The following is a 4,884-nucleotide window of genomic DNA, read 5'->3' on the forward strand; positions in this document are numbered from 1 at the left end:
TGGCCGGAGGTGACGTCGCCGCGGGGCGGGGCGAGGCAGTGAGGGGCGTGGCTGCAGCTGTTGAAGGGGGTGGGGCCGAGGGGCGGGGCTGAGGATGAGAGTGGCTTAACCCCAGCGGGCGGGAGAGGAGCCAGAGGGAACCTTAGCTAAGTGTTTGTGAGTCCGGTGAAGGCAGACAAGGATAACTTTCTTCGTCTTATTGTTTGTCTTTGCCGGTTAACACCACTTTACTTGAGCAGACTTGAGTTTCTCATGCATTCCTATGATTATAAATGTAATTTTACTTTTAATTGTTCATTATTAATTCAGGCACTGCATCCACGATGTACTGTATTTTAAAATCAAACAGAGCAGAAAGGTTTATGGTGCCACTTTCTCCCAGTTTCCGAACTCCCTTCAACCGCTGTACCAGTTAATTGTGTATCCTTCCAAAGACCATCCCTGTATACACACATAAAGCAAGATCTAAACATTAGGAAACGGAAGAAACCAAGAGGCACCCACGCCACAACAATGAGTATTATTGTATTAGAGATAAATTGAGGCATAGGAGAGGGCTTAGACCACCAAGTACCTGAAAAATCTAGATCTGGAACTCTATTATTTCCTCGAGGGGTTCTCAAACTTTGGGTCTCAGTACCTCTATATTCTTGAAAATTATTGAGGATTTCCAAGAGCTTTTGTTTGTGTGGATTATATGTACTGATAATTATTGTATTAGAAATTAAAACTGAGTCCCTGCTGATCAGTAGTGGGATTGTGCCTGTGAATAGCCACTGCACTCCAGCCTGGGCCACAGAGTGAGGCCTGTCTCTAAAAAAAAAAAAAAAAAAAAAAAAAAAAAAAAAAAAATTAAAACTGAGAATGTTTTAAGTATTTATTAATTCATAAAATAATAACCTATTACATGTTGACATATATTTTTTAATTATCTAAAACAAATAGTGAGAACAGTGGCATTATTTTATATTTTTGCAAATGCTTTAATATCTGGCTTAATAGAAGACAGCTGTATTCTCATATCTGTTTCTGTGTTCAAGCAGCTGTAATGTGTTGATTCAAGTATATGAAGAAAACCCAGCCTCACACAGGTATGTAGTTAGAAAAGAAGATTGTCTCAGATCCCTGAGTGGCTCTGCAGATCACACTTTGAGAACCGCTGCACTAAGGCAGCACTTCTTCTACCCACAACATGCCCAAGGTGGGACTGGGAAGAGACTCATGGGTAAGGCCAACATAGCTACCATCATTCCCATTTTGCAAATGAGAAAAATAAGGGTAAGAGAGGTTGAGTGGAAAACAGCTATTGCTTCACTGCTCAGAGGGTCAAACAGGTGCTTGGCAAGAACATAGACAAAAGAACTTACACAGCCCAGGGCAGGCCAGGGCATTACATGGTACTGATTTTGTGGTGAGTGTCCCAAGAATCCAGAAAAAAAAGTCCCCTGACTATCCTGCCATCTGGAAGCTGCCAGAGTTGCAGAGGACTGAGTTTAACCTTGAAAAACTCTGAGACTTTGAACATGCCAACAGAGACACTTCTAGTGGAAGGAAAGGAGAAGATACTAGTTTACATTTGTGTGGAGCTTACAGTGTGTGGTTTATAAAGTGCATCAGTCCAGTAGGGGCACAGTAACTCACACCTATAATCTCAGCAATTTGGGAAGCTCAGGCAAGAGGATGGCATGAAGCCAGGAGTTCAAGACCAGCCTGGATAGCAAAGCAAGACCCTCCTCTCACATTTCTGCAAGCATAAAAATAAATAAAAAATTATCCAGACATGGTGGTGTGCACCTATAGTTCCAGCCTACTCAGGAGGCTAAGGCAGGAGGATCTCTTTAGCCCAGGAGTTCAAGGCTGTAGTGAGCTATGATTGTGCCACTGCACTCCAGCTTAACAGAGTAAAACCCTGTCTCTAAAAAAATTAGTTAATTAATTAAAAAATAAAGTGCATCACTCTTTGAACTGTCTTTATTTATAAATTCTGGGGGTGTTCTGGGGACAGTGAGGAGAGACCCTTCTGGCCATAGCAAAGGGTGATGATGGTACAAAAAAGTTAAGCTGGGCGTGGTGACACACGCCTGTAATCCCAGCACTTTGGGAGGCCGAGGTAGGCAGATCACCTGAGGTCAGGAGTTCAAGACCAGCCTGGCCAACATGGTGAAACCCCGTCTCTACAAAAATACCAAAAAAAAAAAAAATTTGCCGGACGTGGTAGCATGCGCTTGTAGTCCCAGCTACTTGGGAAGCTGAGGCTGGAGAATCCCTTGAACCCTTGAGGCAGAGATTGCAGTGAGCCGAGATCGCGCCACTGCACTCCAACCTGGGTGACAGAGCGAGACTCTGTCTCAAAAAAAAAAAAAAAAAAAAAAGACACAGAGGCTAGGACTAAAGATGGGATGAAATGGAATAAAGGAACTAAAGTACAATTTGGAAGTTTTGGGGACAGGTGGCTTTTCATTTATTTTGCCAGACAGCCTGGGGGAAGTGAAGAGAGCACAGGTTTCGGAACAAAGAGCCTGGATTTGAATCCCAACTCTGCCGTTTACAAGCTGTGTGACCCCAGGCAGGGTACCTATGCTCTCTGAGCCTCGTCTGTAATGTGGCAATAACCATGTTACCTCATCTGGTAACATGAGTTAGCATATAAAGTGCTTAGCAAATAATTGCCTCTTGACAAAGTCATACTGAAATTAATTGAGGTGTTATTTTTTTATTACTATTATTTTTTGAGCCAGAGTTACTATTATTCTGTTGCCCAGGTTGGAGTGCAATGATGTGATCTTCAGCTCACTGCAACCTCCACCTCCTGGGTTCAAGCAATTCTCCTGCCTCAGCCTCTCAAGTAACTAGGATTACAGGTGCCTGCCATCACGCCTGGCTAATTTTTGTATTTTTAGTAGAGACAGGGTTTCACCATATTGGCCAGGCTAGTCTCTTGGCCAGGCTGGTCTCAAACTCCTGACCTCATGATCTGCCCACCTTGGCCTGCCAAAGTGCTGAGATTACAGGTGTGAGCCACCATGCCCGGCTGAGGTTTTAATTTTATTTATTTATTTATTTATTTAGAGACAGAGTCTTGTTCTGTCGCCCAGACTGGAGTGCAATGGCATGATCTCCGCTCACTGCAACCTCCGCCTCCCCAGTTCAAGCGATTCTCCTGCCTCAGCCTCCCAAGTAGCTGGGATTACTGGCACGTGCCACCACACCCGGTTAATTTTTTGTATTTTTAGTAGAGACGAGGTTTCACCATGTTGAAACTCCTGAACTCAAGTGATCCTTCTGCCTCGGTAATTGAGGTTTTAGATTTTCCCATTAGGACTTCTGGTGTCTCCTGTACCTTTTCCTCAATTAAAAGTCAACAGTCAGGCCAGGCGCAATGGCTGATGCCTATAATCCCAGCACTTTGGGAAGCTGAGGTGGATCACTTGAGCTTAAGAGCTCAAGAGTTCGAGACCAGCCTGGCCAGCATGGTGAAACCCCATCTCTACCAAAAATACAAAAATTAGCCAGGCATCATGGTGCACATTGGGTCCCAGCTACTACTTGGGAGGCTGAGGCAGGAGGATCACTTGAACCAGGGAGGCGGAGGTTGCAGTGCCACTGCACTCCAGCCTAGGAGACAGAGCGAGACTGTCTCAAAAAACAAAAACAAAAAAAGTCTGTAACTGTCTGGTTTCAGAAGTAGCAGCACAAAATTGCCTTTGTGCTCTTTTGAAATAAAATGTGTGTGTGCATGTGCATGTGTGTGAGTGTGGTTGTGTATCTGTGGATTTCTTCACCTCTAGAAAACCCTAAAAAACCTCACTCAAGGCCGGGCGCGGTGGTTCACGCCTGTAATCCCAGCAGTTTGGGAGGCCGAGGTGGGTGGATCACTTGAGGTCAGGAGTTTGAGACTAGCCTGACCAACATAGTGAAACCTCGTCTCTACTAAACATACAAAATTAGCCAGGCATGGTGGCACATGCCTGTAATCCCAGTTACCTGGGAGGCTGATGCAGGAAAATCACTTGCATCCAGGAGGTGGAGGTTGTAGTGAGCCGAGATTGTGCCATTGCACTCCAGCCTGGGCAAAAGAGGGAAACTCTGTCTCAAAAAAAAAAAAAAAAAAGTGGCCAGGCTCAGTGGCTCATGCCTGTAATCCTAACATTGTGGGAGGCCGAGGCAGGTGGATCACTTGAGGTCAAGAGTTCAAGACCAGCCTGGCCAATATGGTGATATTTAGTTTCCACTAAAAATACAAAAATTAGCCGGGCGCGGTGGCTCAAGCCTGTAATCCCAGCACTTTGGGAGGCCGAGACGGGCGGATCACGAGGTCAGGAGATCGAGACCATCCTGGCTAACACGGTGAAACCCTGTCTCTACTAAAAAATACAAAAAACTAGCCGGGCGAAGTGGCGGCCGCCTGTGGTCCCAGCTACTCGGGAGGCTGAGGCAGGAGAATGGCGTGAACCCGGGAGGCGGAGCTTGCAGTGAGCTGAGATCCGGCCACCGCACTCCAGCCTGGGCGACAGAGCCAGACTCAGTCTCAAAAAAAAAAAAAAAAAAAAAAAAAAATACAAAAATTAGCTGAGCATGGTGGTGCACACCTGTAATCCTAGCTACTTGCTACTTGGGCGGCTGAGACAGGAGGATCGCTTGAATCCGGGACGTGGAGGTTGCTGTGGGCAGAGATTATGCCACTGCACTCCAGCCTGGGCGACGGAGCCAGACTCTGTCTCAAAAAAAAAAAAAAAAAAAAGGAAGTGGTCTAGTGTTCCTGACCTAGGGGTATCCCTTCTGCTTCTGCAGTCATCGATTCCAATGTTCAGCCACTTTGGCTTCCCAAAGCCCATTCTTTCTAATCACCTGCAATCACCTGCTGCCCCTGTTCCCTCTAGTTCT

The sequence above is a fragment of the Theropithecus gelada genome, chromosome 9, assembly GCF_003255815.1.
Source record: "Theropithecus gelada isolate Dixy chromosome 9, Tgel_1.0, whole genome shotgun sequence".
Classification (NCBI taxonomy): Eukaryota; Metazoa; Chordata; class Mammalia; order Primates; family Cercopithecidae; genus Theropithecus; species Theropithecus gelada.